The sequence below is a fragment of the Dreissena polymorpha genome, chromosome 5 (genome assembly GCF_020536995.1).
Source record: "Dreissena polymorpha isolate Duluth1 chromosome 5, UMN_Dpol_1.0, whole genome shotgun sequence".
NCBI classification, from domain to species: Eukaryota; Metazoa; Mollusca; class Bivalvia; order Myida; family Dreissenidae; genus Dreissena; species Dreissena polymorpha.
This window is the reverse complement of record NC_068359.1, coordinates 116,888,825-116,900,262: the sequence shown is the minus strand read 5'-3', so window position 1 is coordinate 116,900,262 and position 11,438 is coordinate 116,888,825.

The following is an 11,438-nucleotide window of genomic DNA, read 5'->3' as shown; positions in this document are numbered from 1 at the left end:
AAAATTTCTTCAAGAAGGTTTTGCCATTTAGTTTGAGCTTTGGGGATTTCGGCAGGGTTTTTAATTTGAAGAGTGTAAAATGGTGTATTATTTGTATTGGTAGCAGCTTTAATATGTATGGGTATACTTTTGATCAATGTGTAGTACATCAGGAAATTACTTGTAGGTATTCCGTATATGTAGCTTAAGTTTTCAAAAGAATAGAAGTCGTTTATTCTGTTGTCGTACAATTGATCTACATATTTAATGTTTTGTTCAAACCAATGTCTATAGAACAGCGTTTTATTGTTAGTAGTTATATCTTTATTGTTCCATAAAATGACTTTACTGTTTATTTTGGTTTCTAAATTTTGAGTAACTTTACACCATGCCGAAAGAACATTCGATAGAAATATGTTTTGGGTTGAAATTTCATCCAGTAAGATGTTATTGTCGATATTACATTCAAAAAGTAGGGAGTCGCCATATGTTTTTAGAATTTTCTGGTAGAATAATTTCCATTAACTCGTATTGGTATTATCTAAATATCTATTAACCCAACTGCATTTGATTGCATTCAGGAATGAATCTATGTCCGTTAGTCTGATACCTCCATGCTCTACAGGTTGAATTAATTGAGTTCGCTTAATTTTATCACGTTTACCGTCCCATATGAAATTAAATATTTCTGATTTTATATCTTCAATAATATCATGTGGTGGGTTTGGGAGAACTGTTAGTGTGTAAATTAATTTAGGGAGCGCAAACGTTTTCAACACGGTGTTTTTTCCGATTAGTGTTAGTTTACGATGCTGCCATGATTTTAAACAATATTTAAATTTTTGTAATTTAGGCAATATGTTTTTTAGAATTGTTTCATTTTCATTTTTTGTAAAGGTTATGCCTAACGTTGTTGCTTCATATGAAGTCCAGTTGAATTTCATTTCTTTTTTAAGATGAATATTACTTTGTTTAAATTTACCTACACGTAGCAAAAAGGGTTAGCGATTCTATAAGATTATTGAATGAGTCGTTGCTGTCATTTAAAAAATAAGTTGCATCGTCAGCAAATAGGGACTGTTTTATTTCTTCGTCAGGTTCTAGCGATATTCCCTTTATATGTTCATTTGATTGGATATAATGTGATAGATACTCGATGCATATAATAAATAGCGAGGAAGAAAGTGGACATCCTTGTCTTACCCCTCGTTCGATGTTAAAACTGTTTGAAAAGATGCCATTGTTAATAATTATGCTGTTTATATCGGTATAAAATAATTTAACCCATTTTATTAGACTTTCACCGAAATTCATATTTTCTAAGCAAGAGAACATAAAAGAATGGTCTAGTGAATCGAAAGCCTTTTCGAAGTCTGCAAAGAAAATGAGGCCAGAATTGTTGGGTTGGTTGAAATAATTTATGCATTCTTGTATCAGACGTACATTTTCACCAATGTAACGTCCTTTAATGAAGCTAGATTGAGATCTTGAGATGATTGATGGTAATACTTTTTTTAATTCTGTTTGATATACTTTTAGTTGCAATTTTTTAATCATTAATGCTTGACGAATCTTGTTAAAATAAAAAATAAAGGCATCGATTTAATATGCAGATGAGTTTCAGTTTCATTCAATATTTGTTTTATCCAAATTGTGTGCTACGTGTCATAATAATTGTGTTTGATTGTTTCGTTGAGTTGTGGCTTAATTTAATTGATCACCGTTGGCTAAGTCTAAATGCGGACGCCAGTATGTTCAGTAAAGGCCGCGCGATCACATTCTTTTCTGATATGAAAAATCGGTCCGGCTCAGCGGGCCAATATAATTTATATTGGCCCGCTAGATACGAAAAACAGCCCGCTAGCGACGTAATTGTGTTACTTTTTGTAGTAACGATATGTGATACGGACAAATAATCAAATGATCGGACAAGCGATGCTTGATATTACACATTAACATTTCGGATATCATAAAAAGGTTCGACGCATACACACATACAAAATCAGAAACTCATTCTTATGGCATTGCATTTTCATATCGAATTCTTTAAATGTTACACAATATATATATATATATATATATATATATATATATATATATATATATATATATATATATATATATATATATATTATACAATATAGTATTTGTAATAATTTATATGTACTGCAATTCTGAATATCTTTGTACAGGCGATGAACTCTTGTTGACTCGTGTCGCAAAGACATACACTTTTTGCATTCTTGTATGTCATACAGGGATCGAGAAAAAACATACACATACTATAATTGCAAAATAAATTAGTGTTAATGGTAGTGCCTTTAAAGGGCTTTTAAAACGCATGTGAGATAGCGTTACGTTTCTTTAGATTTCACAACCTTTAAACCTTCGGTCACTCATGACGTTGTCTTATCTTTCGCCTCTTGGCCATTTTCGAAACCCATCCAAATGCTATGGATAAAAACGTGCTCACCCTCAATGTTTTGTGATATTAATATGGGAGACGATATTACTAATAGAATAGCCATAAGCAAAGTTATAAATATTAATAGGTTCGTAAACAGCCCTACAATTATTTCAAATACCGATGGTTTATAGAGATATATCAGCGAATTAAAACTGATATTTCACTGTTCCAAGCAGTGAAAAATAACATTAAAACTTATCGAAAATGGTCAATGTTTAACCGGAACAATTTTTAGATATCTTTGGTTTCACCATTGTGACAACCCAGTTATACCAAAGGCAATTATTCTGCATTGAATGTTTATGACAAATATATGGATAACCTTCCCTTGAACATACATGACATTACATTTCGGGACGCTCAACGGGGAACAATATTGTCCGGAATGACAAAAATACAAACATATTCATGTGTAAGCATAAAAGTCAAAGAAAAAACTCGTGATCATAGAAAAATATTTTACTCGTGACTGTACACGTATATTTGTTGCTAATTGTTCAAAACGACGAAGAATATGCCTTCATAAGTCATAAAGTTGTGTTTATATGTGCGTATTGAGGTGTCTGTCATATTTCTAGTGTAATTATGAGTTTCTGCTGTTTAGTTTAAACATATTTTATTCAAACAAATAAATATCATTTATACATACAATATCATACAACATTAAACATATATTCAAGTTTGAAAAGGATTTGAAACGGAAGACAAAGTCTTATAGTGTTCTTCTCCCTTGGTATATAAAGAGTTGCATGTTATTGGACATAATTGGTTATATAAGACAAATTTAACGGTATGGTTAGACATAGAAGCTCCAATTATGGAGTTTCATTAACACAATACAAATAATAAGTTGAGTTGTTTTTTTTTAAATTGAAGATGATAAAGATGAAAGTTAGGAAAGAAAAGAAAGAAGACCGTTAAGGAGGTTAGTTTGGTCTAAAGTGAAAAAGAGAAGAAGTTTGTGAGTCGTTCTGTAGCATATTAGGTATCAAATCGCTTGCTTTTTATAATAAATTTGTGAACTGCATCAGCTATTTTAGTATTGGTTATGTAGTCCCTAGTTTCGTCTCCATATAGAATAGTTTCAACGCATGGGACAGAATATATGGATATTGTGTTAAGAAGTTCACCGCGAATATGTATATACCGAATGCATTCAAGAAAGTAGTGTGACGTAGTTTCATGGAGTCCACAGAGACAAACAGGAGATGTAATTATGTTGCGTCTAAAGAGCTGATCATTTAAGGCGCTACATTTTGTTCTTAAGCGCGTATGTAACAATTGAGAGCGCCTATCGCCATATGAAAATAAAGGATTAGAAGTCGGTCGATCAACGTTAATAAGTCTTTTGAAGGAATTGAGCGTTTCGGCATGTTTGATGTCGTCAGGAAGATGATTCTATTCAGCAACAGTAGATGGTAGGAAATAACTTGAATAGAGTGATGTTCGGGCTTGAATTGTTTGTAGATGTGATGCATTTCTTAGAAAGTAATTGTTACGTGAACCAACTGTTGGGGGCAGGAGGGATTGAATGTAGTTTGGGACATTGGTGGAATTCATCTTATACATTAATATTAATTTGTGTTTGCGTCTGCGTTGGCTGATGGTGTCCCATCCTAGCTCATTTAAAAGGTCTTCTAAAGAGGCTAATCGCGTGCATCCAGATGTAATTCGCGCGGCTTCATTATGGATTTTTCAAGTTTATCTTTTTCATATTGTGTACAATTATCAAAAACAGTGTCTGAATATTCAAGAATAGGTCTTATAAAAGCAAAGTATATTTTCTCGAGCGTTTTTCTATCAAGAATTGTTTTAAAGTCGACGCATTATATGGACTCGTTTCCATGCTTTTTCCTTTACATACGATATATGTGCATGCCAAGTACAGTCATTAGACATAAATACTTCTAAGTGTTTATGGACATTAACAATCGGTATATTAACATTCTGCATAGTCAATGACGGGTGGGGCGGTTTGTTTATTTTTCAAGATATTAACATTGATTCGGATTTTGAGGGGTTAAAACTTACTAACCATTTATTCGCCCACCTAGAGATTTTATCAATATCTGATTGTAAAACGGCTGCAGTTTCATTTGGTGAGTTAACAACCATAAAAAGACTGGCATCATCTGCAAACAAATGGATGTGTGCTTGTATATCGGTAATAATATCATTTATATACACGAGGAACATGAGCGGGCCTAAAAAAGAGCCTTGAGGGACACCGGCAATAATATCAATTAATATCAAGATCGGAATGCGCATAACCTGCTGTTTGTGTGCGTATAGTGCATTATCATATATTATAAAAAGTTGATGAATAGTGTAAAACATGAATATTACAAAATTCAACAAGATGATGATCATTTTTACAAAAATGTAATAAGTGTTAACACAATCAATAGTAAACAATGGAGAACAAATGACGTAATATATGTAAATCATATTAAATATTGCTCTATAAATCACATAATCTTTAAGTATTTTCATCATAAGTATTGAATATGCACAATTATATATCAGCTAGAGAAGGACATAATCAAAAAAAATCGTGATAGCTCAACCGACATATCCAAAATTGCCAACCCACATGATTTTTACAGCCTAAATTGCTTGTTTGAATCACAAAATACCTAATACTGTTCTCGCGAGTGTATTCAATATTCCTGAAAATCAACACTCTGTTTCGTAGTGGCACATGGATTGTTGTTACAATACATTTTGTTTCGCCACTCTATTGCTTTTTGATACTTTATGAAAAAAAGAACATTGACTTAACACAGAAGTTTTGAACGCACCTGACACTTTTTCAATAGTGGGTCATCATAAATGCAGCATTCAACTAATCGGATGATACAGTCCAAACACGGTCGAGTCTGCATTAGCTAAAATGCATAAGAAACCATAAGTTATACAACTCTTTTCATATCTCAATAACACTTATTGGGCGAGTTAAGACTGGTCTACATACAGATAGCCTCTTTACAGTCCTCACTTTAAACTAAGAACTTTCATTGGGTTCGGTCATCCATTCCAATTAAAATAGCGGTGTCGTATTATTTCTCTGTCAAAATAGCTCTGGAAAAACATGGCACGCAGCTGATTCTTGGTTTGTCAAATTGATACGCTATAACACGTCATTGTGTTTAAGAATAATTGCCCGTGAGTAGTATGCTATAACTAAAGATTTTAATAATTGGCTTAGCCTTAGAAAGGCATGGCTTCCTCATTGAGAAGATTTGCGGGCGTTTTATCGCAACGAACTATGTTTAAGGGGAAGTAGATTTCATTACCATGACATTATGACGCTTCATGCATACTAACCCCCTTTTCACAGAGTACCGCTATAATAGTACGATCTCAGAATCGACTCATTTGGTTAGAGGTATTAATCAATTAAAAACTCTTGTTAAGATATAAATGTATCCATCTATCTTTAATGCCATTTTATTGGAAATACACGAAATTGAAACTGTATGCCGCCTTTTTAATACACGAACTGACGTATTATTAGTAGCTATATTTACACATCATAAACGTGTTTATATTTTACCATTGAACTAGGTAAATTCAAGACTTCGGTCTTAAGAAGCGATAGGCCGGTATATATATTTCAAATACTTTGTAAAATGAATGTTCAATCAAATCATAATGAGGTTACTCAAGACGCACAAATCATTATCTATTTACGCCGGGACAGTTTTCATGAATCAACAGGCCCGTGTGTCCAATAATTTACTGGCGTATTGTGTTCGTGCAAAGTTGTTTATATATTTTTTGAGTAATGCGTTTTGTTCATGAAAACAATAAAAATAAATACAATAGATAAACCACATTTACTTGCGGCTACGCGTTATATACGGTTCACGCAAGCGGGAAATGTGGAGGCAGAGGTGATACACGGTATAGGCAAATATTATTTATTGAGTTATTGGCCATCGTTCAGCATTCTTTTTTGTTTAAATGTGTTGATACCTAACGTAATAGTAACGTAAAATATGTGCTGCGAAGTGGCCAATATTATTCGCCCGTCGGATATCATATCTTATATCTCTTATAGGCTTTAAAATGTCCATTAAAATAATAGTTTTCTTATATAATTTGACTCTTCGAAAATATGAAGAGTGATCGATCGCAATGTACATGGTCATCGGAAATGCTTTAAAGTGGAATTAGCTACCAGGATATTTCTGGCTGAAATAGTGGTTATACCTTGGTTTTGATAATAAAGTATGTCTTATATTACTAGTAACAATTAAGTGCATTAATGTTGAGTCAGCCCATGATTTAATTTGTTTGCGATCGTGATTTGAAGTGAACAGTACATTATCCAGAAATGCAAAATGGGTCCCTCTACTGAAATGTCAATAAATATATGCATCACATTTGCCCTTAGTTGTGGATGGTGTTATAGTCTGTCCCATATATATATCGCGCAAATATAGTTTGCTGATTGATACATACACTTTATTAAAAACATGTTGTTACAAAAATACATATATCGGCGGTATTATGAATAGGAAAATACAATTTTGGTATAAATCAATCAAATAACGTACGAAAGTCCACTTAAATCGCACACGATGCACTATAAATCCCAATGGTCTATTTCGTGTTCACCAGAAACGTTCTTCTTGGCGCATCTGTAACGCAATTGCCAGATTAGTTTTCTTCTAATTTGTAAGTACTGGATGGTGTAAAATGGGTGATTCGACAATTTCATTGGAGTTGTTTGGCAGAACAAGTAAGAGTTAATCAATGTCTTTAGAAACATTATTTGCAAGCCAATCTGATTGATAAATACTACTAACGTTAAGGTCATGAGAAAGACGAAATCAACTTTATATTTTAAGGCATATTTTTACATTCTAAAAAAGTGTTTCATATATTTTAAATCTTTTCTGTTATAGTTTCATTCAATCTTATTACTTACAGAAGGATATTGTGGTTTAATAATTTTAGAAAATACTGTTTACCGCAATGGGACTGGCATAAGACCTCCGTAAAGTGGCGAACGTTGATCGCATATGCGTATCTGTATACATATTTATCACATGCCATACCCTGTTTTCCATGTAATATAACCATTACATATATTTTTATCTTACATTTGTATAATATACGCTTTAATTGGTCAGTAACCACATTTTAAGTTACTCTTTTGACCAGTTAATTCTTTTCAGCTCAATGCAACAGTGAAAAATGCTCATAATATCACTTAAAAAGGTGCTTCACATTGGCATATCTGTTGGAGTTATGCAATACTATGTAAACTTTTTACAAAAGTTGACTCAACAAATATTACAAAGCAAAACTCCAGCAGAACGTATCACACCGCAAACAGGTATTTTAAGTATGTTTGGTCAACACAAGAAGTACTTTTAGTTACTTGTGTAGACCTGTTTTTAAAAACACTATTTGAATGTTTTTTTTATCAATAATGTCCTATTTCGCTGTTTAAAGGTAGCTCCTTTTATCGTTTTAATAATATAGGTAGTGAGATATTCATTAACACAAAACTTTTATTATCAAACTAATTTTGACATTTCTTGTATGTGTGTAAACGATTGAATATACTAATAAATAGCGTTTCGTCATTAATTGAGTTTTGTTTGTTTGGAAATAATGTACACAGTATTGTTAATTTGTATGTTATTTATTATAGTTTTAATCGATTGATGATCATGCTTTAATGAATATGTAACAAAGTTCCCAGCAGGTTTTTGTACATGTGGAGTACGACCGTCCGAAAAGCAGGTAATCGTTTGTTTAAGCGACACAGGCTTAACAATACACTCTAAATGCCCTTATTTGAAAGTTCTGCTTCAGCAAAATAAAATGGATCTAAACGCTCTTATAACGAGTAGCTTATAAAACATAATAATAAAGGCGAAACCATAAGACAAATTGCACACCGTAGTTATACTATCTCTATAAACGTTGTAGGCTTGGCTTTGGGATCTAGTTGAGAAAAGCCGTCAGCTGCGCCCTTGAAATGGACGATGTATGCGTTGCTTGTCTCTTTGTAATAAATCATGATAGAACGTTAAATACGCAGACAGAATAGCACAAACATAATCATTAAGCGTTGCTCTAATTGTTCATGTTATCTCGCGCAACCCTGACGCATCCAATATATCCCGTTTAATTCGACTCTTGCTTGGCATTGACTGAGTGGCAATACCGTAGATCAAGCTACATGAATATATAGAAGGTCCTTAGAAGTAACTATGAACGCGAGCGATTGTTGCGTATATCTCTATATATATCATGCCGAAAAAAAGCTATTTCAACATAGTGGGGTTCATACCTGTCAGTTTGCAGGTTTTTCAGAACAAAGAATGGTTAGTTTGCTACTTACATATAAGTGCTAAATGTGAAAACAACATACATGTAGTCAAAACAGCCATTTAACTCAGTGTTAACCCTCATATGTTCTGACGCAAGAAGCAACTTAGCAAGAATCTAGTGAAGTAAATTTACATAATACAAATACAGACATTGAAGAGAACAATTATTACTGAAGTCTGATAGTGAACGGTGTTTTGTGTGTTAATCAGGAAAGTGAGTTTTACACATCCGTGAACACTTTGTTTTCAAATGTTTTGTGTTCAGGATGTGATTCTATTTGATGCAACAATATAATATTATTTACTTACTCCGATTATATCTAAGTTTCTTGTCATAACTGAAGAACATATATGCTAATATATTGCTGTTTAGTTGATATATAATAGAAGAAACCACCGACGCTGTCTGGTTACCAAGAACAATAAGCTAAGGTTCTAGCGAGCGGAGTGTTCGATTGATGAAATGACAGTTTAGATTTAAAAATCACATATAGTTGTCAGCGCCTTTAAATATTATCAAAAAGATATGCAATCACTTGACGGTTGTATCAGAATCATTCATTTTTATTTTTTTTTAACGCAGTTATTTTCTTGATTAGGTAATGAAGGTAACACACGTGTATAATGAGGGCTCTCTATCTTCAATCTTATGAACAAAGGTGAGACTTGACAGGTAAAAACTGGTTCTCATTCTCTGCGCTTTGCGTTTCATAGTTGCATTTTATCGATTTAAATAGTACATCAATGGAGACAGGCGATTTCCTATTATATTTGCGGTACGTTTCTTCTCTCCAATAATTCAAGCTAATGGGACATGAAGATATCAAACTAATTGTTTGCTGTCCACTTGGGAAAAAAATGAGTTTATATTTAACTTGGGTGATGTGGACAGATGGTGGGCCATCAGGTGAACATTTCCAGGTATACACTTTCCTAATTGATGAATTACTCAGTACCGTAAGCATACTTTTAATTTGATTGAATTGTTCTGCAGCACACGTGTATCTATAGATATTTGTACTGGCTATTAAGTGTATTTAGTATGCAAAAAGCTGCTAAAGTATATGCCTTTTTAATCGTCAAACTAAAAAAAGAATACACTGTATTTCAATAAAGCGCTGTGTAAATGCACATCTAATGAGGTCAATATTTGTTAAACGTCAAAGGATCACCTTTCATTATCCGTACATTAAATGTTAGGGTAACATTCGGATCACACGCAGTATGTTTGCTTACTTTGTAACTAATCATAGAGATGCATACAACGTTTGGAATACGCGTTATGAATGGCATGAAAATGCGTGTACCATTTGGTTTTTTTAATTTGCAAGACAATAACGTAACTTATATATTGGTATTGATATTGAATTAGTTTAACGCTGTTTTGTTCATTTCATTCGGAAAAATGTGTGTTTTTTTAAACAAATACGATATGCTCAAAAATCAACACTCGATCGTTAAACAATTCATATTGTAATTAAAAGGAACTTGTTCACCTTTTTTAAAATGTCAAACATTAACTCACACCATTTGTAATAGCAACATATATAATAAATACACCACATGTGTCTTCCCAGGGAGTTGAACTCAGTACTTAACAAATCAAAAGCTTACAATCTACCGCTGTTAAACGTTGGAATTTCTGTAATTGAATGCTGTTGACAAAACATGTTTATAAATAAAAAAAAATCCGATTTCATTCGATGATTAAACAAACACGATGCGATGTAACCAGTAAACAAGCAGCCTTATGTAGGCGTTGGTTGTGTTAAATTTAAAATATTGCATAATATATACATGATAACGCATACATTTGAAATGCCCTTAGTAAAACGCCTCTTTCGAATGTTATGATTAAATAAACATATGACATCTAAGCGTAATAGATGAAATGCAATAATGACGACGGTACGTTCCTATATATATTGCAGAGCAACATAGTATATGTTTGCCTTAATAAAATATTATTCAGGTATAGCCGATATAACAATGTGTTAAAAATGAATTATTGGAAACATTTGCGGATGTTTGCGTTGATATCAAATAGCATAACAGTTATAAATGTGTGCATGAGTGACATGTATTACTAATACTTTGCCGAAATATACAATCACGTCTTGTGGAATCAATTTCGTTCACTGTAATATACGTAGGAATTGTGCATTATATCACCAACGACATGGTGAACGGAAATTAATGGCTTTTCATGTGTTGTGGTAAGCTTTTTGGATTTCCAAAGATTGTTCATGGTAATTTCAAATGTGACGTGCGAAGAGGACCTTGGTCTATGGTCATAATATAAAACAAATTAGTATCCGGCTTTGCGTACGTCATGTTATTAAGACGTATGTTTTGTATGAACACGTGGGACATAGCATAACGCTTTACGACCAGTATTACATTTATGGCATAAACAGTCATCGCGCTCGTTATTATTATGTAACGATAACGACATTTACAGTTAAATAATATAATGGATAGGGGGTGTAATGCTTAAGCGGGCAAATCGGAAAGCAATATCGCAACGACTGGCAGCACTGTTATCAATAAATATAACATTTGCGGCGGAAATATACTAATTTGCTAATTGACGGACAAATGATGCGTTTAATTGTTATTTCATATAGCGTTTGGTGTGG